The sequence below is a fragment of the Balaenoptera acutorostrata genome, chromosome 1 (genome assembly GCF_949987535.1).
Source record: "Balaenoptera acutorostrata chromosome 1, mBalAcu1.1, whole genome shotgun sequence".
Lineage (NCBI taxonomy): Eukaryota > Metazoa > Chordata > Mammalia > Artiodactyla > Balaenopteridae > Balaenoptera > Balaenoptera acutorostrata.
The window spans coordinates 27,351,175-27,375,360 of record NC_080064.1 but is presented as its reverse complement, the minus strand read 5'-3'; the positions used below and the strand labels follow the sequence as shown (position 1 = coordinate 27,375,360).

General features: G+C 45.7%; 1 protein-coding gene across 1 annotated transcript in view; it reads left to right on the top strand.

Moving 5' to 3' along the window:
* CSMD2 (CUB and Sushi multiple domains 2) overlaps window positions 1-24,186 on the top strand; it is a 676,782-nt gene that overhangs the window by 165,964 nt on the left and 486,632 nt on the right. The window lies entirely within an intron of this gene.

The following is a 24,186-nucleotide window of genomic DNA, read 5'->3' as shown; positions in this document are numbered from 1 at the left end:
GCCATGACTGTACTCACCACCTAGCCCCAAGCCTGGCACACAGTAGGTGCTCTTAACTCTGAGATGGGTGCAGGGATGGGTGGAGGGACTCAAGTGGCTGAGAGGCGCTGGAGAGATCCTTGAAGGCAGGGCCAAAAAAAAAAAGCTATTTATTGAGTGCCTACGGTATACTTAGCCCTGGGATAAGTTGTCCCCTTCTCGTTAGGGCTGGGGACGCTTGTGTGTTTCTCCAGGGTGGCAGAAGCCCTCAATTCCCACCTCGTCTTGGCCACTGCTTCACTGAGGACCTGGCCTGATAGGACATCTGTTGGGAAAGAACAAAATAGGCCCATGACTCTCTGCACTGACAGCCACCCTCCCTGCTTCAGACACAGCAAGGAAGGAACCAAAGACCCTAGGCCTCAGTTTCCCCATCTTTAAGAGAGGGATTTGGGCTCCTAGGTGATCCCTGAGGACTGTGCCAGGTGTGATAGTGTGAGTCGGGGACTGATTTCTCTGGGAGCTCCCTATATGTTCATCCTAGAACGAGCCAGGCCTTCCCAAGAGTCTCAGCCCCCAGGCTCCAGACATGAAAGAGTCTGGCCACCAATGTCCATGGCCTCGGCCAGGAAAGGATCCACAGTGAAAGCTCTCCTGGCTCCAGGCTACATGTTCTATCCACTGAGTTGCCTACAAGAATCCCACAGATCCATAAAGCAGGCACAGAGCCCAGACTCAAGCAGGCACATAAACCCACTAAGAGACCCTAAGTAATAACCATACTCAACCATTAAAGCACTAGCTAGACGCTCTAAGCTGAAGCTCAGAGAGGCTAAGGAACTTGCCGAGTGTCACACAGAGAGTAAGTCACAGGGCTGGGCTTTGGGCTGAGGCAGGTAAGCTCCAGAGCCCCTGCTCTTGACACCTGCACCGTAGACTGAGACACCTAGACACACCCACTGCCAGACACACCAGCTCACAAAAGTACGCACACATGTGAAACGCACACAGGCTTTTCCAGAGAAGCCAGCAAAATGGCTCCCGCCTTCTTCCTCTTTCCTCTCCTGAAGCATCCGGGGGCTCCGCCGGCTAGAAGCTCTGCACAAAGCCGGAAAGGGGCTCTCGTTACCGGTAGGTTCCTCTCTCAGGTGGTTTGGCTTCCCCAGTCTCTCTGCCAGTCAGGCTGCAAATGAGGCTCGGGAAGCCCTGAGCCTGCAGTTCCCTTGGATACAGGTACCCACAGTAGTGGGGGAAGGGGTAGGGCTATTTCTCAGCGGGTCCCTGGCCTGGCTTGACAGCTGCTTTGGATAACAAGCGAAATGCCTCCTTTATCTCTGCGCCATTAATTCAAAGATGCCTAGGAAACCTGTTAGGAAAAGAACAAAATCGGTCTGCTGACCCTCTGCACCGCCCTCCGCCCTTTCCTCCACCCTGCATCAGACACAGCCAGGGAGGGAACTTGGCGGCTGTGAGATGCCCGGGTCCTGCCGGGCAGAGAATCTGACCTGCAGGGACCGGGGGCACTGGTGGGCAGGGGGAACCTGAGCAGGACTTAAGAGGGGGCAGAGCAAACCAGCGGGAGGGATGGGAGCGTGGCAGACAGGTGCACAGAGCAATGGGCATGTGGGGACGAGGGCCGGGAGCTTCTAAAGCAGGTACGTACATGTCACGAGGGTGCAGCCAGGGAAGACGGGAGGGTGGGAGCAGCTGCTGTGGATCCTGCCTCCACTACTGACGGGCCGCGTGGCTTTGGGCGAGTTACTTACCTCCGTGCTTTAGTTCGCTCTCCTGTAAAATAGAGATGGCAGTGGTGCTCACCCCTAAGGGTTGTGGAGAGGATTTAACGAGATAATCTTGCAAAGAGCTTAGGATGGCATGTCCTAAGCATGCAGTGGATGTTAGCTCTTATTATGGTAATAAAGAGGGTGATGAGGGTGCAGCTGGGAAAGGAGCGATAGAAGGGACGGTGCCAGGGGCAAGGCTGGCTCAGAGCATCCTTGTATTACTCCAGCCACCCTGAGTGTCTTTAGTTCCTTAGATGACGTGCTGCTCTCTCTTGGCCTTTGCATATGCTGTTCCCTCCACCTGAGCACTCTTTCCCGGTTCTTCGGATTCGTTCCTACAGTGAGTGCTAAGTAAGTATGTTGGAAGTGAATGAAAGAACCACTGGTGTCAGATCTTGTCCTGTCAAACCTGAGTGACTCTTGAAGACCAAGTTGGCACGTCTCTTAGCAGCTTGAAGACATACTGAGACACTGAGTGTGATGTGGTCAAGAGCAGAGGCTGTGGACTCTGAATTCTCCTTCCTTAGTAGCTGTGTGACCTTGGGAAAGTCACTTAACCTCTCTCTTCCTGGAGTTCCTCATCCACAAACCGTTAATAATAAGAGTCGTTGCGAGGACGAACAAGCTAATATACTAAAATTGCTTGGAACAGGGCTGGCCTAGAATGAGCTCTGAGTAAGCCTTGGTCATCTTGGACCAGACGTTCCACCCAACACCCCCTGCCCACATGGGGAATTGTGTCTGCCCCGTGCGGGTCCCTTTCCCTCTTCTGTTGACTGTTTTAGTAGGTTGTGGAAGCTGCTGTGATTTTCCTAATTTAATGTTGATCTCCTTCTATGTCCAAACCAAAAGCAAACAAAAAATGTATAAGGTTCAAAAAAGAGAAATGAAAGCCATGTTGGTTAGGACAGGGCAGGGTGTCTAATTTAAGCCCTGGTCAGTGGGACAGGGCTTGCCGGGCCCCATCTGGGTGGCTGGGCTTGCTGCTTCTGATGCGGCCCAGTCCTCAGCCCCACCTGGGCCCAGGACAGCCCTGTTCAGGCATCTCAGGCTGGCTGAGAAGGCTCAAAGCCACCAGATCATGGACGGGCTAGGTTGTCCTCGGCTAGATGCCCTGTGAATAAATGCCGATGGGGTGGGGGGTGATGGGGGAGAGCCATGCCACCCCTCTCCTTGCTTCATGGCCCTCCCTCTGACCTCAGTCTTTGTTTCTGGACTTCCTGATTCATCTGGTTTCTGGCTGAGGCTAACTGTCTCCTTCAGCTTGCTTGTCTGCGTCCCAATGTCCTGTAGCTCTCACCAGCCCCTTCCCCAGGGCTGGATTCGTTCTCTAGTCCTTCAGCAGCTAACTCGGCCTCCTTCACATCTGGCAACTTCTCCACCCCAGATCACCCAAAAATCTGGCATGAATGCCTCCCCAGGTCAGATCTGGAAGCAGCACCAGTTCCCATGAAGGCAGGCATGCCTCAAAGCCACGCCTACAAAAGTTAGGACTCAGAATCAAGACCAAAAGCCAGGCATGGCCGACAAGGTCCGGCAGACAGGGCTGGTGCTCAGCTCTCGGCCCCCGCTCTCACCATGCTCCCTCTGCTGTCTGCATCCTGGCCACACTGGCCTTCCCTAAGTTTCTGGAATGCCCCCTGCCTCCTAGGGCCTTGGTAATGCTGCTTTCTCTACCTGGAGTGCTGTGCCTCTGCCACCCCCTCCTCTGCAGCCTCTCATCCTGCTCTGAGCTCAAAGGTCACACCCCAGAGACACCCTCAAGACCACCACAAGTAGGTACAGTCCCCCTGCTGCCCGTTCCCATGGTTCCCAGAATCTGTTCTCCATCAACTTCATCATTGCTTATAATTATTAATTAATTAGCATTTTTATTGGATTAGTGTCTGTCTTCCCACTAGACTTCGTGGGAAGCCCCCTGAGGGCAAGGCCTGATCTGCTTACTCACCCCAGAGCTTAGCCCGTGCTCGTCATCAACACACTTTCCTTGAGCCCCTGCTGTGCACCACTAGGCGTTGAGCTAGTTGCAGCGGGTACCGTGGTGAGCGAGACATGGGATAAACGGCAGGTGATCGGGGTGCCGGGGAAGCGCAGCAGAGGCAACGCAGCAGAGAGGAAGGCCATGGGGAGGAGGGGATGTCTGCATTGAGACTTCCGGTCCACAATAATAGGTTCTGTTTCTTGAGCTCTTCTTCCATAGGGTCAGCCATGCTGGAGGGTTGGGTTGGGGAAAGGTGTTTCAGGCAGAAGAGCCAGCAGGAGCAAAGGCCTGGAGGCCGGGAAGCGTGTAAATATGATCCACAGCTCAGTGAGCCTGTTGCTGCCAGGCAAGCAGGGGAAGGGGCTGAGAGGTGGATGGGGACCTGATTGAGGGGATTATGGGGGGTCATGGTGAGGGCAGGGAATCTAGCAGGAAGACAGCAGCATGCCACTGAAGGTTAAGTAGGGCAGACCTGAGTGATCACCCTAATGGAGGGGAGCCATAGAGGGGAGTTTGCTGGGTGATGATGGGGGTGTCTTTGAACAACCTGGTTGAGTCTCCTGCTTCCCCAGTCACCACTCACCACCCCATGCTAACTGGGCCTGTTTGCTACTCTGCCCACTCCCTACCCAGCCCTACTACCAGATGGGTACTTCTAAGGACAGGTCATTCCTGCCTCTTTACCCTCAGCACCCTGGGCGGGGCCTGGCCTAGAGGAAGTAGAGGTGTTTTCTTTCTTCTTCCTTTCTTTCTTTCTTACTAACTTCCTAACTCCTTTCCTCCTAACTCACTTCATTACCTTCCTTCCTTCCTCTTTACCTCTTTCCTTGAATAATGGCTTGGGCTGTGAACTGATTTCTCTCCTGTTTCCCCTCCCCACCCTCCCCATATCCCATCATCTGCCACCTCTTTGTTAGAAAAGTTCTGAACTCAGACACACTTGAAGAAGGTAAAGGGAGGGGCTAAAAGAACCAATGTCAATTGCACACCTTTTCTATGCCAAGAACCACACTAGGAACTTTACATGGATTACTTTATTTAATTGTTAAATCAACCCAAGGAGGTAGATATTAGTGTCTCCATCTTATAAATAAGAGTCAAAGCAGTTCAAAGCTGCCCAATGTCTCCTTATGGCAGAGCCAGAGGTTTCATCCAAAGAAAGGGTCTATAGTGATGGAACTTCAGGCTTTATAATGGGACAGTGGGAGAGAGCTTTTGGAGCAGGGAGACCTTCCCAGATCACTCACATCACGCCCCCGCTGTGATGTCTCTCCCTCTGCCTTGGGTCAGAGCAGGCCTGGTCTGAGCCTGGAGTAGACCATCAGCTCCCCTGGGTCAGAGGGTGCCCCAGACAGGACGAGCATCTAACTCAGGCAGAGCTGCAAAGGTGGTGTTGGAGCCAGAGTGGCAATGAGGCCAGAGGCCAGGACCCCAGAGATGCAGCACGGGGCTAAGGCTACACCTTACGCCAGGGATGCTCTGATGGGTCTCGAGACCCCCTTTTAGCATCCCCTCCATTTGGATCCATGTCACCGTGTCCTCAGGCATCTCCTGCCCCTGCCCCTATGCATGTCTCCATGCCCCAGTCACAGCCCTTGGCCAGGATAGATACGCTTTTGTTCTGGGCCTCACCACGGCTGGTGGAAAGCCTGAGCCGTCCACAGCCTGAGCTTCCTCTGAAAATTAAATTAATACATTCTACTCAGGTGAGAAAGCGACCCTGGCCCCTTGGCTCGGCATCAAAGGGCCCGGAATTATCAGCAAGTTGCTTTTGAAAGAGTAGAGAAACTAAACATGGGAGGATATAACTTTTAATTTAAAATACCGTGCCCTCTGCATTTGGATGTCAGGAGGGATCTTGAGTGACATTTGCGGAGCTGCTGGGGTGAGCCTGTGAGGTCAAGCGTACTCATTAGCCATGCTCAGAGGCAGCTGCAGAGGGAGTAGAGAGTAAATCGGTTCCACCGGCCGGGTTTCTCCCTATTAGGAGGGAAACAAAGCTAAGACTCACTTCAGCATCCCCCAGGCAGGGCCATGGCTAGGCTCAGAGAGAGCATCTCCGGGGGCCATGGTGGAGCATCGGAAGGAGATCCAAGTGGCTTCACAATCTCCTTGTCCCACTGGGAGGGGAGACCCGCAGATTGCTCCCTTAGAGATGGCACCTGTGTGGCATTGTTTCTGCTTAGAGCAAATCAGATTTTGGCTGCCAGGAATTTTACCAGGGGAGGAACCTGGATGATCAGACATTGTGGGGAATTCCCTAATCCATGACCCTCAGATATTTATGTAGCAGTGTGTGTGTGTCTGTGTGTGTGTGTACGTGTGTACGTGTGTGTACTGTTGGGGGAGGCAGGATCCATAGATCTAGTGAATTTCTTCAAATTCTCAAAGGGGTCCATTCACATTTTTTTTCATAACTATTCTTTCTCTTTTAATTGAAGTATAATTTTTTACAATAAAATGAACAAATCTTAAGTGTTCAGTTCAATGAGTTTTTGACAATTCTATACACCCATTTAACTACCACCCCAAACAAGAATTGAACATTTTTATCACCCCCAAAATTACCCTCATGCCCCTTTCTAGTCAATTCTCTTATGGCAGAATTTTTTATTGTGAAAGCCCCCAAACGTACTTAAGAACGTCTTCTATTTTCTTTAATTGAAGTATAGTTGATTTACAATGTTGTGTTAGTTTCTGGTGCACAGCAAAGTGATTCAGTTTTATATAAATACATATATATATACTTCATATTCTTTTCCTTTATGGTTTATTATAGGATATTGAATATAGTTCCCTGTGCTATACAGTAGGACTTTATTATCTATCTATTTTATATATAGTAGTTTGTATCTGCTAATCCAAAACTCCTAATTTATCCCTCTCCCACCCCCTTTCCCCTTCGGTAACCATAAGTTTGTTTTCTATGTCTGTGAGTCTATTTCTGTTTTATAAATATGTTCATTTATATCATTTAAAATTTTTCTTCAACTGATAATACTACTTTATTTTTTAATTTTTATTTTATATTGGAGTATAGTTGATTAACAATGTTGTGTTAGTTTAGGTGTACAGCAAAGTGATTCAGTTATACATATACATTTATCTATTTTTTTCAAATTCTTTTCCCATTTAGATTATTACAGAATATTGAGCAGTGTTTCCTGTGCTATACAGTAGGTCCTTGTTGGTGAACTATTTTAAATATAGCAGTGTGTACATGTCAACCTCAGACTCCCAATCTATCCCTTCCCCCCAGCCTTACCCTCTGGTAACCATAAATTCGTTCTCTAAGTCTATGTCTGTTTCTGTTTTGTAAATAAGTTCATTTGTATCATTTTTTAGATTCCGCATATAATCATATGATATTTGTCTTTCTCTGTCTGACTTATTAATTTTTAATGGCTGAGTAATATTCCATTGTATACATGTACCACATCTTCTTTATCCATTCATCTGTCAATGGCCATTTAGGTTGCTTCCATGTCTTGGCTATTGTAAACAATGCTGCAATGAACATTGGGGTGCATATTCTTTCAAACAGTGTTTTTCTCCAGATATATGCCCATGAGTGGGATTGTCAGAATGGCCATCATCAAAAAATCTACAAACAGCAAATGCTGGAGAGGGTGTGGAGGAAAGGGAATCCTCCCAAACTGTTGGTAGGAACGTAAATTGGTATAGTCACTGTGGAGAACAGTATGGCAGTTCCTTAAGAAACTAAAAATAGAGCTACTATATCATTTTTTTTAGATTCTACATATAAGTGAGATCCTATGATATTTGTCTTACCTGAGTTACTTCATTTAGTATGATAATTTCTAGGTCCATCCATGTTGCTGCAAATGGCATTATTTTGTTCTTTTTTATGACTGAGTAGTATTCCATTGTACATATATACCACATCTACTTTATCCATTAATTTGTTGATGGACATTTAGGTTGCTTCCATGTCTTGGCTATTGTAAATAATGCTGCAATGAATGTTGAGGTGCATGTATCTTTTCCAATTAGAGTTTTCTCTGGATATATGCCCAGGAGTGGGATTGCTGGATCATATGGCAACCCTATTTTTAGTTTTTTGGGAAACCTCCATACTGTTTTCCATAGTGGCTGCACCAATTTACATTCCCACCAACACTATAGGAGGGTTCCCTTTTCTCCACACCCTCTCCAGCATTTATTATTTGTAGACTTCTTAATGATGACCATTCTGACTGGTGTGAGGTGATACCTCATTGTAGTTTTGATTTGCATTTCTCTAATAATAAGCAGTGTTGAGCATCTTTTCATGTGCCTGTTGGTGCTCTGTATGTCTTCTATGGAGAAATGTCTACTTAGATGTTCTGCCCGTTTTTTGACTGGGTTTTTTGTTGTTGTTATTGAGTTGTATGAGTTATTTGTATATTTTGGAAATTAATTCCTTGTCGGTCACATTATTTACAAATATTTTCTCCCATTCCGTAGGTTGTCTTTTCATTTTGTTTATGGTTTCCTTTGCTGTGCAAAAGCTTATAAGTTTGCTTAGGTCCCATTTGTTTATTTTATTTTATTTCATTTTTAAAAAAAAATCTTTATTGGAGTATAATTGCTTTACAATGGTGTGTTAGTTTCTGCTTTATAACAAAGTGAATCAGTTATACATATACATATGTCCCCATATCTCTTCCCTCTTGTGTCTCCCTCCCTCCCACCCTCCCTATCCCACCCCTCTAGGTGGTCACAAAGCACCGAGCTGATCTCCCTGTGCTATGCGGCTGCTTCCCACTAGCTATCTATTTTACGTTTGGTAGTGTATATATGTCCATACCACTCTCTCTCTTTGTCCTAGTTTACCCTTCCCCCTCCCCGTATACTCAAGTCCATCCTCTAGTAGGTCTGCATCTTTATTCCCGTCTTGCCCCTAGGTTCTTCATGACCTTTCTTTTTTTTAGATTCCATATATATGGGTTACCCTATGGTATTTGTTTTTCTCTTTCTGACTTACTGCACTCTGTATGACAGACTCCAGGTCCATCCACCTCACTACAAATAACTCCATTTCGTTTCTTTTTATGGCTGAGTAATATTCCATTGTATATATGTGCCACATCTTCTTTATCCATTCATCTGTTGATGGACACTTAGGTTGCTTCCATGTCCTGGCCATTGTCAATAGAGCTGCAATGAACATTGTGGTACATGACTCTTTTTGAATTATGGTTTTCTCAGGGTATATGCCCAGTAGTGGGATTGCTGGGTCGTATGGTAGTTCTATTTTTAGTTTTTTTAAGGAACCTCCATACTGTTCTCCATAGTGGCTGTATCAATTTACATTCCCACCAACAGTGCAAGAGAGTTCCCTCTTCTCCATACCCTCTCCAGCATTTATTGCTTGTAGATTTTTTGATGATGGCCATTCTGAGCAGTGTGAGATGATATCTCATTGTAGTTTTGATTTGCATTTCTCTAATGATTAATGATGTTGAACATTCTTTCATGTGTTTGTTGGCAATCTGTATATCTTCTTTGGAGAAATGTCTATTTAGGTCTTCTGCCCACTTTTGGATTGGGTTGTTTGTTTTTTTGATATTGAGCTGCATGAGCTGCTTGTAAATTTTGGAGATTAATCCTTTGTCAGTTACTTCCTTTGCAAATATTTTCTCCCATTCTGAGGGTTGTCTTTTCGTCTTGTTTATGGTTTCCTTTGCTGTGCAAAAGCTTTTAAGTTTCATTAGGTCCCATTTGTTTATTTTTGTTTTTATTTCCATTTCTCTAGCAGGTAGGTCAAAAAGGATCTTGCTCTGATTTATGTCATAGAGTGTTCTGCCTATGGTTTCCTCTATGCCTATGGTTTCCTGGCCTTACATCTAGGTCTTTAATCCATTTTGAGTTTCTTTTTGTGTATGGTGTTAGGGAGTGTTCTAATTTCATTCTTTTACATGTAGCTGTTCAGTTTTCCCAGCACCACTTATTGAAGAGGCTGTCTTTTCTCCACTGTATATTCTTGCCTCCTTTATCAAAGATAAGGTGACCATATGTGCATGGGTTTATCCCTGGGCTTTCTATCCTGTTCCATTGATCTATATTTCTGTTTCTGTGCCAGTACCATACTCTCTTGATTACTGTAGCTTTGTAGTTTAGTCTGAAGTCAAGGAGCCTGATTCCTCCAGCTTTGTTTTTCTTTCTCAAGATTGCTTTGGCTATTCGGGGTCTTTTGTGTTTCCATACAAATTGTGAAATATTTTGTTCTAGTTCTGTGAAAAATGCCAGTGGTAGTTTGATAGGGATTGCATTGCTTTGGGTAGTAGAGTCATTTTCACAATGTTGATTCTTCCAATCCAAGAACATGCTATATCTCTCCATCTATTTGTATCATCTTTAATTTCTTTTATCAATGTCTTATAATTTTCTGCATACAGGTCTTTTGTCTCCTTAGGTAGGTTTATTCCTAGATATTTTATTCTTTTTGTTGCAGTGGTAAATGGGAGTGTTTTCTTAATTTCACTTTCAGATTTTTCATCATTAATGTATAGGAATGCAAGAGATTTCTATGCATTAATTTTGTATCCTGCTACTTTGCCAAATTCATTGATTAGCTCTAGTAGTTTTCTGGTGGCATTTTTAGGATTCTCTATGTATAGTATCATGTCATCTGCAAACAGTGACAGTTTTACTTCTTCTTTTCCGATTTGGATTCCTTTTATTTCTTTTTCTTCTCTGATTGCTGTGGCTAACACTTCCAAAAGTATGTTGAATAATAGTGGTGAGAGTGAGCAACCTTGTCTTGTTCCTGATATTAGTGGAAATGGTTTCAGTTTTTCACCATTGAGGACAATGTTGGCTGTGGGTTTGTCATATATGGCCTTTATTATGTTGAGGAAAGTTCCCTCTATGCCTACTTTCTGGAGGGTTTTTATCATAAATGGGTGTTGAATTTTGTCGAAAGCTTTCTCTGCATGTTTTTTTTTTTTTGCTTTTATTTCTATTGCCTTCAGAGACTGACCTAAGAAAATATTACTATGATTTATATCTGAGAATGTTTTGCCTGTGTTCTCTTCCAGGAGTTTTGTGGTGTCATGTCTTCTTTATAACTCTTTAAGCCATTTTGAGTTTATTTTTGTGTATGATGTGAAGGCATGTTCTAACTTCATTGATTTACATGTGGTTGTCCAGTTTTCCCGACACCACTTACTGAAGAGACTGTTTTCCCCATTGTATATTCTTGCCTCCTTTGTCAAAGATTAATTGACCATAAATGTATGGGTTTATTTCTGGGCTCTCACTTCTCTTCCATTGATCCATATGTTTGATTTTGTGCCATTAGCATGCTGTTTTGATTACTGTAGCTTTGTAGGTATTGTCTGAAGTATGGGAGGGTTATGCCTCCAGCTTTGTTCTTTTTCCTCAGGATTGCTTTGGCAATTCTGGGTCTTTTATGGTTCCATATAAATTTTAGGATTATTTGTTCTAGTTCTGTGAAAAATGTCATAGGTAATTTGATAGGGATCACATTAAATCTGTAGCTTGCTTTGGGTAGTATGGCCATTTTAACAATATTAATTCTTCCAATCCAAGAGCCTGAGATATCTTTCCATTCCTTGGAATCACCTTCAGTTTGCTTTTTCAATGTTTTATAGTTCTCAGCATATAAGTCTTTCACCCCCTTGGTTAGGTTTATTCCTAAGTATTTTATTTTTTTGATGCGATTTTAGAAGGGATTTTTTTTTTTTTACTTTCCCTTTCTGATATATCATTGTTAGTATAAAGAAATGCAACAGATTTCTGTATGTTAATCTTGTATCATGCTACCTTGCTGAATTCATTTATCAGTTCTAGTAATTTTGGTGCAGAGTCTTTAGGGTTTTCTATATATAGTATTATGTCATCTGAATTTAATGACAATTTTACCTCTTCCCTTCCAACTTGGATATATTTTACTTCTTTTTCTTGTCTGATTGCTGTGGCTAGGACTTCCAATACTATGTTGAATGGAAGTGGTAAGAGTGGGCATCCTTGTCTTGTTCCAGATTTCTGCGGGAAGGCTTTCAGCTTTTCACTGTTGAGTATTATGTTGACTGTGGGTTTGTCATAAATAACTTTTATTATGTTGAAATGTGTTCCCTCTATACCCACTTTGGTAAGATTTTTATCATGAGTGGATGTTGAATTTTATCTAATGCTTTTTCTGCATCTATTGAGATGATCATGTGGTTTTTGTCTTTTGTGGATGTCTTGTGTTTTCTTGTGTTGTCATTTATTTATTTTTAAAAAGTTTTATTAAGCAATTAATATGTACCTGGCATTGTTCCAGGCACTTGGGGTATAGCAGTGAACAGTTTGTTGATGTTCTAATCCAGGAGTATAAAATATGAATTACTATAAAATATAAATAAATCCAATAGTATAGAACAAATACATGACAGTACTTTGTTTGATGGGTCTTTGTGTCATGAAGAATAGAGCTTGGTAAGCAAAATGGAGAGGGATAGACAATAGTCTATAGACAAAAGCATGACCCTGAAACTATCAGGAGCCCTTGGTGGAGACAGTAAGTAGATTCCAGTCCATGTGAACTGTGTCCCTGGATACACTGCACCTTACAGAACAGGTCTGGGTGTGAGCTGGTTGCCTTTGGAAGCCAGGTCCTCTGGTCATGAGCATGGACCCTGGAGAGACAGGGACCTCTCCTGAGCCTCCTTCCTGCACCCAGCCCCGTGCCAGGCCCCTGAAGGGAGGGGTAGAGCCTGCCCAGCGAGGGGCAGGCTGAGTGGAGCTCCATGCAGTGGAAAGCACCCAGCTTCAGGGTCCACTTGAGAGGTGAGCTGGGTGGACACATCAAGCACCTGATGTTGTGTCTGGCTCACGGTGGCTGCTTCATCCATAGAATGTCCTCCTCCTTTGCTTATTAGAGATACTCACAGATAAAAAGTGTGCAAACATCCAAGTGCACTGGTGTGGAAGGGGCCAGGAAACTCTGGTCGTAAGAAGGTCACTCCTTAGAGAAGCTCCCTCTGCTCTCTGGGGTTCGGCGGCTTCACGTGCAATGTAGGAGTTCGGTTCTAAGACGGGCCTGTGCTCCCTTCTGGCTCTCATGTTCATGCTCATACATTTGCCAGCATTTTCCTGAGAACTCCTTTGTGCTGAGCCCGGTGCCACGATGAACAACACTCAGCCCTGACCTTGGGATGTTCACAGTCCCGTAGATGAAACATGCAAGCCAAGCAGCTCTGCCACTGACCAGCCCCCGTAACCTTGGGCAAGTTACTTCAACTGCCCTGGGGCTCAGTTTCCCCATCTGTAAAATGGGGAGTGTCAGAGTACCTTCTGGGGCTTTTGCAAGGATTAAACAAGTTACAACATACAAAGCACTTAGAACAGCATGCGGCAAAACCAGCTCCTCGGGGACAAGCGGACTGACGTGGTGATGTCTGTGTCCCTTGTGCCTGGCCCAGTGCGTGGCCTGGAGAAGCGTTTCCAGAAGAAAGGCAGGATGAACACACGTGGGAGGAATCTCTTCTGCGGGCCGGTTGTCCGTTCCCGGAGCCACGTGAGATTTGTGTGAGCCCGTGTGGCGCTCAGACAGCTCCTGCAGGCTGCTGTAAAGCTCTCACCAGCACCTGTCCCTGCAAGCTTTCACACTGTGTATTTGAGCCTTTGATATATGGGGGATGCTTGCCAGGGGAGAGAAATGTTATTGGACATTTTTTGTGGTCGTAAAGATTACTTCTTGATGAAAACACACACAAAGAAAGACTTACAGGCCTCCCTTAAGGTAGGCAAACAAATGACGTGTGTCTACAGCATCCCAGCCATCGCTCAGGGCTGTCGGCTCCCCAGGGGCGGGGGCAGAGGAAGGGGACCAGAGGCCGCGCGCAGGCAGGGGCAGTTCCCGCTAAAACTGGGGCAGCACCTTTTTCTGAGCCATCCCTTGTCTCTCCTTGCTCCTCTCAGGTGGTCTAAGTTTCTTCTGTGGAAGACCCAGCCTTTTCCTTGAGGTCTGTCCGTGTCACTCCCCCTCCCTGAAGTAGAGACGACCTTGCACTGTGTGCCTCTGTCTGGAACACCCGCCCTGGGCTCTGGCATCCTGGGGGCTCAGACCCTCCCGCCGCGGGAGTCCTGCCTCCGGAGCCAGGTCCTAAGTCCGCGAGGGCAGCGTGCAGGGCCGTTCCTCTAAGGCTTCCTCCGACTCATGGGGCACAGTTCACCACCTGCATCAGGCTGGCTGAGGGCAGAGGGGAATTGCCTTCAGGTGCCTTTCCTCACCTCCTCACTGCGCTTCTCCCAGCTGCCTCCTCTTCTGGCTGACCTGGGAGACGCTGGGGGCAGGAAGCTTGTCCCATTCAATCCCCGCTCAGGGCCTGGGGCAGTCGGTGGAGTGCAGGAATGCCTGAATGAATGCCTGAATAATGAGGCTCTTCTTCAGCCTCCTTGCTGACCCCATCTCCCCCTTGGCCGGCCCCCCAGTGGGAAGGAATGTTCCCCCTCCTGGCTGGCTGCTCTGCTCCCTTCTCTGGGTCGGCTTCCTGCCTGGCTTGAGAGACCTTTCGTGCAGCAGACACAGTGGTGCCCTTGCCTATGAAGACTGGGGCCATGCAAGCGAGCCCGGCAGTAGGCCCAGAGAATCTGGAGGCAGTCAGTGTGGCCAGAGTGGGGCCCGGTGGGGCTGGATTCTGACTGGGCCTGGCCTGGAGTCTGGCTGAGGAAGGAGTTAGAGGCGGACAGGGCCTGGGTCAGGATGGGTGCCTGGGAGCTGAGACTGGGGATCAGAGGCCAAGATTGACTTAGAGCTGTGTACCCTTGGGTGGATGGCTTACCCTCTCTGTGCTGTGAGACGTATAATGGGGGGACAGTGAGGGCTGGGCCACATTCCCCCACCTTTTCTCAAGGCGGGTCAGTTCTCCCCGCACAGTTTAGCATGCAGAAGTCCCCAGGGAGTCCATTTCTGCAGCCACCCTCCATCCATCCGCATCCCCTCCACCTTCCCTCCCCACTCCCACCCCCTACCCCCATCCCTGTCCCTGGCTGGGGAAGCCATAAGCGTTGCCAAACCATAAAAGTGGGCCTCAGAAACTTTAAAATGTTTTTAACCTCCTAAGCGGCATTGTTATTCTATACAGATCAGCTTCCCTAGGGAGTGTCAGTGATATAAACATAAATAGTGTAAATATTTGTCTCCTGGGCTGATGGCAGTATCAAGCTCTGATTTATTTTGTGAATTGTGCTGTCTCTCTCCAACCCACCTGAATCCTCTGAAAAAAAGTCCTTGGCATCTCTGTGAACAGTGGACTGTGCCTCTTTGGAAGTCCTCCAGGAGCAGGTCTTAGCACCAGCCCTCGAAGGCTCCCCGGGGCCCAGGAGGAACCAGGCAGGAAGGTGAGGGGGGTCAGAGTTGGTCTCCTGGAGACACTCTCCCTCACCCATCCCGCAGCCATCCTGCTGAAGGCACTTGCACATCCCACTTGGCCTTCCCAAAGCTTCCGGAAAAGGCAAAGGAGCAATCAGCCTCCCTGCCACTGGGTTCCACTGGGAAACCTCAGCTCTGTTCACATTTCACACGATGTGTCTCCCAGAGCTGCTGGAAGCTGATGGCCCCGCTCTCACTCACGCATACGATAGAAAGGACATCGGAATATGCCTGGCGTCACCCAAAAGCTGAAGTGATGGGGATCAGGCAAATGACCTAAGACAGGCATGCTGCTTCCAGGGGGCTGCAGACCCTCCCGTCCGGGAGCTGCCCCGTCAGGGCTGGCTGGGCGGCTGCTGCCTCCACGGGGCTGAAGGAAGGTCAGTCGTGAGTGTGCATGAGGCTGCTGACGCCAGCTCACCCACGCGCTCGGGGCCTTGGGCGCTCGGGGAGTCACCACGGACGTGGTCCAGGCAGGGCCTCCAGGGACACAAACGCTGTGCTCATCCACCGTGTGTTAATCCTGAGTCACGCTGTCCAGGAAGGCGTCCTTGGGCCACTCCAGAAGCCTTGAAGAGATGCTCTTAACTGCCAGCCACTTCCCCAGAGTCCCTGCAGACACCCCAGGGGCCGCCAAAATGATAACGGTGATCCTGATGGTGATAATTGCACTCATTTCCAGGGTGTCTGTGCTGGGCCACGCCCGGTGCTAAGCTCCTCACACGCATTATCCCAGTGAATCCTCCCAGCAGCCCAATTCTTACCATCCCAATTTTACTGATGAGGAAACTGAGGCTTAGTCAACCATGAATGATGCAGATGGAAAGTTCAGGAGGGAGGCAGCATGGGTTATGGAAAAAAGGACACACCTTTTGGAGTTAAACACATCTGGATTAGAATCCAGAGTTTGCCACTTACCAGTTAAGTGACCTGGCAAGTCACTTCCCGGCTCTGGGTTTCAGGGAGGCAGGAGAAAGCAGGTGGGCACATATGGGTCCACCTGCCCAGGGTCTCAGCCCTGTACCCACACATGTGAGCTCCATCCCTACAGGCAGGGAAGAGCTTCACAGGAAGCCACCTCCCTCCTGGGAAGGTCCGGGCTGGCAGGAAGGGCTGCTCTGTCCAGTGGACACCTGCTCTTCCCTGCCAAGCAGGGCAGGAACTGGGAGTGTGCCAGGGGGCTTCTATAGAACTGCCCACTCCCAAGTGCCAGGCCTGAGCTCAGTCTCGGATGCCATCAGATGTCGCCTTGCGATTCTGCAAAGCTGGGTTCGCTTGCTGAGAGCAGAGACCAGGGGGAGATCTGGAATGATGGTCAGACGAATGACTGCAGACACAGGGATTCCCAAGAGAGGCTGTGTGGCAGCCTCACACAGGGGAGGTAGGAGGGAGGGAGCCCAGGGCGCCATCTCTGCAACAAGGCTTGCCTTTGCCTAGAGAGCCTAGTGGCAAGAGCCAGTCATTCCACCTTGCATCCCCATCAGAAACATACACACGTGCTCATTCATTCACTCCTTCACTCCTTCATTCATCTGAGGAGTCAGCAGAGCATAGTGGTTACCAGCAAAGAATTCTGAGTCGACGAGACCTGGCTTTGAATTTCTGCCTCTTGATGAATTCTTCATGCAATCTTGCAAAAGTCACTTAACTTCTCAGAACCTCAACTTTCTCATTTGTAAAACAGAAATGATACAGTATTACATGAGGATCAGATGACACAGTGTCATACATCATTAGCACAGTGCCTGACACCAGAAAATAATTCCAAATAATTCCAAAATATCTATCAATCGATTGATCTAATAGAAATAGGATGTAAACCTCAAATGTGAGCCATATATGTAATTTTAAGTTCTTAGTAGCTATCTTAAAACAATAAAAATAAACAGGTGAATTAAATCTAATAACATATTTTACTTAAGCTAACATATCCAAAATATTATTCTTTAAACATGTAATCGTTGTAAAACATACTAATGAGATATTTTACATTTTCCCTTTCATACTAAGTCTCTGAGATTGGGCATGTATTTTATACTTATAGCACATCTCGACTTGGACCAGCTGCCTCGAAATGTGCACATTCCCCAGGGTGTGGTCCTGTTCTGTTCTTTCCTCTCCACGTTCTTTCTCACATGACCTTACTGACTCCCACAGTTTCAATTATCACCTCTAAGTGAATGATGATGGGAGAGTCTGACAGGGAACAGACAGGATGTGCACAGAACATGCCAAGAGGGGCATGCAACCAACAAGGGTGAGTGTTAGCAGAGGCCTAAGAAAGTAGCCTTAGCATGGTAAAGTCCTAACGGAAAATGGGTGAAATAGTTGTCATCACAAATATCAGTGATCACAAGTATAGATTATCCTAATTACAAAATTGTCATAAACTTAGCAGCCTAAAACAACACACGTTCATTAACTCACAATTAATAATACTAACACAGTTATCATATAGGTCAGGAGGCTGGGCATGGGCTAACTGGATCCTCTGCTCCGGGTCTTACAGGCTGCCCTCAAGTATTAGCTGGGCTGCATTCTCATCTGGAGGCTCGACTGAGGAGGAATCCCCCTCCAAGCTCATTCAGGTTGCTGGAAGACTTTGTTTCCTAGCAGCTCAATTACTGAGGACCCTCAGCTTTCTGCTGGATGCCACCCTCCAGTTCTGGAGGAAGCCCTGAATCCTAGAGGCCACCTCCATTCCTTGTCACATGGGCTTCTCCAGCATGGCCTTTTAGTTCATGAAGCTGCAAGGGGAGTCTCTATCTCCAGTCTGCTAATATGGCGTAATCATGAGAGTGACATCCTGTCACCTTTTCCATGTTCTATTGTTAGAAGCAAGTCACAGGCTCCACCCACACTTAAGGCGATGGTATTACACAAAGATATGAACATCAGAAGGCAGGGAATTTGGGAGGATCACCTTGGGGTCCATCTGCCACATGGGATTTGTGAAAAACTGTAAAGATGAGTAACAAGAGTTCAAGGGGCTTAAGACACTCCTCTTCCTATTTAAGTTTTTTTTTTCTTTTTTTCAAAAGAAGTCATGGTGTTGTGGCTGTTGTTTACATCTTTTTTTTTTTTAAACTTTGGGTTTATTTTTATTTAATTAATTTATTTATTTATGGCTGTGTTGGGTCTTCGTTTCTGTGCGAGGTCTTTCTCTAGCTGTGGCAAGTGGGGGCCACTCTTTATCGCGGTGCACGGGCCTCTCATTATCGCGGCCTCTCTTGCTGCAGAGCACAAGCTCCAGACGCGCAGGCTCAGTAATTGTGGCTCACGGGCCTAGTTGCTGCACGGCATGTGGGATCTTCCCAGACCAGGGCTCGAACCTGTGTCCCCTGCATTGGCAGGCAGAGTCTCAACCACTGCGCCACCAGGGAAGCCCCCTATTTAAGTTTTAAGTCAAAGAACGAAGAGATGCAAAGATAACTTGCCAAATAGGAGTCAAAGAACCAGCTTTATTAATTTCTGGACAAGCTCCCCAAAGTGGGGGACTTGAGAGGGATAGATTGGAGAATAAGGTGGAGTTGTCCATCTTTCTCTCAAAGAAAAGATAGGCAGGCTCAAGAGGCAAGGCTGGCCAGATTTACCCTCCCAGCCACACACAGGAAAGGTGGACCAGAAGGAGAGAATGGTGTGCTTTCCTTTAGAAGGCAGATTAAATCAGAGCAAACACAAGAGTCAGCCCTTTTGCTCTTGAAAATATGGCCTGATAAATACTGGGCTCTCAGTAATCATTTGTGCTCCTCCTCTTTTCTTGAGGAGGAAGAAATAAGGGAGTAGGGAAAGAAGCCAGAAATGGCCTCTCCTTTATAGAAGGGAGGTAAGGACCTGCCCTCAATAAACATAAAAGGAATTTACAATTATGTTGAAGCAGGAAGAAGTGCCAGGCCCACAGCTAGGTAATAACTCCTCACATGTACAGTGGAATTTGTAGTCTCCTGAACACTTTCTTGCTCACTGACCCACTGAATCTTGATAACAGTCAAGGCAGGGATTATCATGCCCATTTTAGAAATGAGGAAGCTGAAAGTCTGAGTGATCACATGACCTCGCTGACCGGTTGCATGGCTGGTCCTTGAAGCCGAATTTTCTGGTTCTCCGTCTAGTCCCCCTTCCACTGTCTATTATGCTGGCCACAGGATGAAGACAATGCAGAGCAACTCAACCTCTCTCTCACTTACATCTGCTGTTATTCTTTACATCCACCTAAGATAAAGTTTAGCAAAGACTTCATTTCATAGCTGGAGAACAGCTAGGTGCTGAACCAGCATGGGTGCCCTCAGAATATGTCCCATCACGTTTACCTTGCTTGTTACAGTTGGCCAGGGGTTGAGAAAATAACAGGTATGCATGGTTCCCATGCTTTAGCATCTAAGAGTGCTCCAACGGGGTGGTCCCTCACCTGTGGTTTTCTGACCTCCTTGCAGAAAACCGTCCAAGGAAGACTTGGTATCCTCCTGAGTTTCTGTTATCCTAGAGGATGGAGCCCTTCAAACCAGCCCTCCTTCCTCTATCTCTAGTGTTTGTCCTGCTGCAAGGCTCTTGTTCACAGACTGGAGGTCTGAAAGTACAACAGGAATGAAGCAGAGTGTGACCTGGGATCTTCTCAGAGACCCATTGCCCCAGTTGAGACATTTTTAGCAGGTTGCTCTAAGCCAGTTGGCCCCAATATCCCTGGGCAGGCCCTATGGGATGTTTCTTCCAACTTGGAAGCCCTGACTTTCAGGTTAGTACCTGTGGCGGGGTGGCGGTTGGGGGGGGATCACAAAGAGCTCATGAGTTTTCCTCGGGATACCTCTAGGACACCTGTTGAGTGACGTTTATGGGCCTTTGGCTAGGATCTGACCTGAGGAGTAGAAAGAGGAGGAAGTGGCATCACCATAGAAAGAGAAAGAAGTCTGTAGAGATAGCTACATGATGTAGGGAAAGGGGGCTGTGCACACTTGAACTTGTGAGTGCAGGTGTGCTGCCTGATTAAGCAAGAGTATACCTGGGTATGTTCACACTAGGGTGAGTGAGCATCCTTTTGTGTGTAGATCCTTGAAATTCAAGCAGGGTATATTCTGAGAACTTGACATTCCCAAATCCTCAAGTATCTTTATAGAATATTTCCCCCCTTAAATTAGTAGAGTGTGTACTTGAAAAAAAAGTATTTTGATGACCTCTTCAGATCTTTAATGATTCCATAACTAAAGACCAGAGCCATTTATAAAATATTAAAATTAATTCTCCACTAAAATAAACTCCCCTCTCCATTGCCTCCTATCATTACTCAACCAGCATTCATGCAGAGTTTAAGCAAAGCTTCTAAGCTGAAAGGAGATCATGATGAATGATAACGCCACGCCCCTATTAACTTTTGTGGCAAATGGAAAACACTTTGCAGAACGTTTAAACCTTTCCTGTGCTTAGAGGTCAGTCCATAGCCACACGACTGCCTCTGCCACCCAGTGCTTTATGGAAATGTTAATGGGGCTCCCAGCTGTATTCCAAGAGCATTTCCATGGAGAATCCTGGGTTCCATGGGCAAATTCTCACAATACTCAACTGCCTTTTGAGCAGTCACCAAAGTATTCATTCCCACTCAGTGCGCAATTTTTGCCCTGGCTGAAGCACTTGCTGAAATGATTTCATAAATCTTTTCCTTGTTTTCAAACACTCACAAATCAGAGCCACCATCAAATTCAACATCCACTCCTTAATTCACCCATGGCTTCTATTTTCTAGCTAAAACCCATTACTTCCTTAGACTCCTCACTTACTTTTCACTTCCATTACCACCTTGGGCGGTTGGCTTTATTTTGGGAAATGATTTTTCACAATAAAATAAAGATTTTCATCACTTCACAGGAATCGCTGCATAAACCCAAGAAGAGAACCCCAGAGAACCGGAGATGTCCAGTAGTCAGCTAGGTCTGCCCACTAGACAAATGTCTCCCTCCTATGTGATTCAAATCTAAGCCTCAGTATCATTAGGAATGGTGTCCTGGGTCAAAGTTCTCTTTATGGAGACTGAGCCTTCAAGGATTTGCAGCCCTAAGGGCAAAAAACTTCTATGGCTATGGTTTAGATGTGCAGGTGGGACCAAGGTTGGCCTGGAGTTGAAGTCTTGAAGGTTTCATGGCTAGTGGGCTAGCTGGAGTCTGGGGTCAAGATGAGAGATCCAGGGTCCAACTCAATGGACCAGGGACTCTCTGGGAGTTCAGGGACCCTCGTAGGTTTCCTGTCCTATAAAATCCAGATCTTGAATCATTTCTTCCTGGAAGCCATCCCTGACCTCCCCCTGGCCTCTGCATAGCAGGATAGCTGCTTTCCTGAAGTTCATGCTGCCACTGCCATGCCTCGGCCATTGGGCCTGTGACTCTGTGCTGGGCTTACCTGCTGGCTTCTCTCTGTGTCCCCCATGAGACTGTGAAGCCCTGAAGGCCAGAATTCTCTTCCATCCTCTTCAGCCCAACCTTCATTTTGCTGCTTCTTGGCCCATGGAGAGGATGCACCCTTTTCGTAGCTCCCTGCATTCAGGACCAGCTTCAGGGGTGTAAGGCCTGTGTGGTCACACAGGGCACCAGGGCCCCTTGCGTGGGTGGATTCATGCTCCGCTGCTGCTATCTTGCAATTCATTTTTTTTTAAATTTAATTTTATTTATTTTTTAAACAGCAGGTTCTATTAGTTATCTATTTTATACATATTAGTGTATATATGTCAATTCCAATCTCCTAATTCACCCCTCCCCCACACTTTCCCCCCTTGGTGTCCATGCGTTTGTTCTCTACATCTGGGTCTCTATTTCTGCCTTGCAAACCGGTTAATCTGTACCATTTTTCTAGATTCCACATATATGCGTTAATATATGATATTTGTTTTTCTCTTCCTGACTTACTTCACTCTGTATGACAGTCTCTAGGTCCATCCACGTCTCCACAAATGACCCAATTTCGTTCCTTTTCGTTCATTGTATATATGTAACACATCTTCTTTATCCATTCGTCTGTCGATGGGCATTTAGGTTGTTTCCATGAGCTGGCTATTGTAAATAGTGCTGCAATGAACATTGTGGTGCATGTGTCTTTTTAAATTATGGTTTTCTCTGGGTATATGCCCAGTAGTGGGATTGCTAGGTCATATGGTAGTTCTATTCTTAGTTTTTTAAGGAACCTCCATACTGTTCTCCATAGTGGCTGTATCAATTTACATTCCCATCAACAGTGCAAAAGTTCCCTTTTCTCCACACCCTCTCCAGCATTTGTTGTTCGTAGATTTTCTGATGATGCCCGTTCTAACCAGTGTGAGGTGATACCAGTTAGAAACTACACCTCATTGTAGTTTTGATTTGTATTTCTTTAATAATTACTGATGTTGAGCATCTTTTCATGTGCCTCTTGGCCATCTGTATGTCTTCTTTAGAGAGATGTCTATTTAGGTCTTCTGCCCATTTTTTGATTGGATTTTTTTAAAATATTGAGCTGCATGAGCTGTTTATATATTTTGCAGATTAATCCTTTGTCCCTTGATTCGTTTGCAAATATTTTCTCCCATTCTGAGGGTTGTCTTTTCGTCTTATTTATGGTTTCCTTTGCTGTGCAGAAGCTTTTAAGTTTCATTAAGTCCCATTTGTTTATTTTTGTTTTTATTTCCATTACTCTAGGAGGTGGGCCAAAAAAGATTTTGCTGTGATTTATGTCAAAGAGTGTTCTTCCTATGTTTTCCTCTAAGAGTTTTATAGTGTCTGATCTTACATTTAGGTCTTTAATCCATTTTGAGTTTATTTTTGTGTATGGTGTTAGAAAGTGTTCTAATTTCATTCTTTTATATGTAGCTGTCCAGTTTTCCCAGCACCACTTATTGAAGAGACTCTCTTTTCTCCATTGTATATCCTTGCCTCCTTTGTCACAGATTGGTTTACCATAGGTGCGTGGGTTTATCTCTGGTTTTCTATCCTGTTCCATTGATCTATGTTTCTGTTTTTGTGCCAATACCATATTGTTTTGATTACTGTAGCTTTGTAGTATAGTCTGAAGTCAGGGAGTCTGATTCCTCCAGCTCCGTTTTTTTCCCTCAAGATTGCTTTGGCTGTCTCAAAAAATTTTAAGATTTTTTTGTTCTAGTACTGTAAAAAATGCCATTGGTAATTTGATAGGGATTGCATTGAATCTGTAGATTGCTTTGGGTAGTATAGTCATTTTCACAATATTGATTCTTCCAATCCAAGAACATGGTATATTTCTCCATCTGTTTGTGTCATCTTTGATTTCTTTCATCAGTGCCTTATAGTTTTCTGAGTACAGGTCTTTTACCTCCTTAGGTAGGTTTACTCCTAGGTATTGTATTCTTTTTGTTGCAATGGTGAATGGGATTGTTACCTTAATTTCTCTTTCTGATCTTGCATTCTTAGTGTGTAGGAATGAAAGAGAATTCTGTGTATAACTTTTGTATTCTGCAAGTTTAACAAATTCATTGGTGAGCTCTAGTAGTTTTCTGGTGGCATCTTTAGGATTCTCTATGTATACTTTCATGTCATCTGCAAACAGTGACAGTTTTACTTCTTCTTTTCTAATTTGTATTCCTTTTATTTTTTTTTCTTCTCCGATTGCTGTGGCTAGGACTTCCAAAACTATGTTTAATAATAGTGGCGATAGTGGACATGCTTGTCTTGTTCCTATTCTTAGAGGAAATGCTTTCAGTTTTTCACCATTGACAATGATGTTGCCTGTGGGTTTGTCATATATGGCCTTTATTATGTTGAGGTAGGTTCCCTCTATGCCTACTTTCTGGAGAGTTTTTATCATAAATGGGTGTTGAATTTTGTCAGAAGATTTCTCTGCATCTATTGAGATGATCATATGGTTTTTATTCTTCAATTTGTTCATATGGTGTATCACTTTGATTGATCTGTGTATACTGAAGAATCCTTGCATCCCTGGGATAAATCCCAGTTTATCATAGTGTATGGTCCTTTTAATGTGTTGTTGGATTCCGTTTGCTATTATTTTGTTGAGGATTTTTGCATCTATTTTCATCAGTGCTATTGGTCTGTAATTTTCTTTTTTTG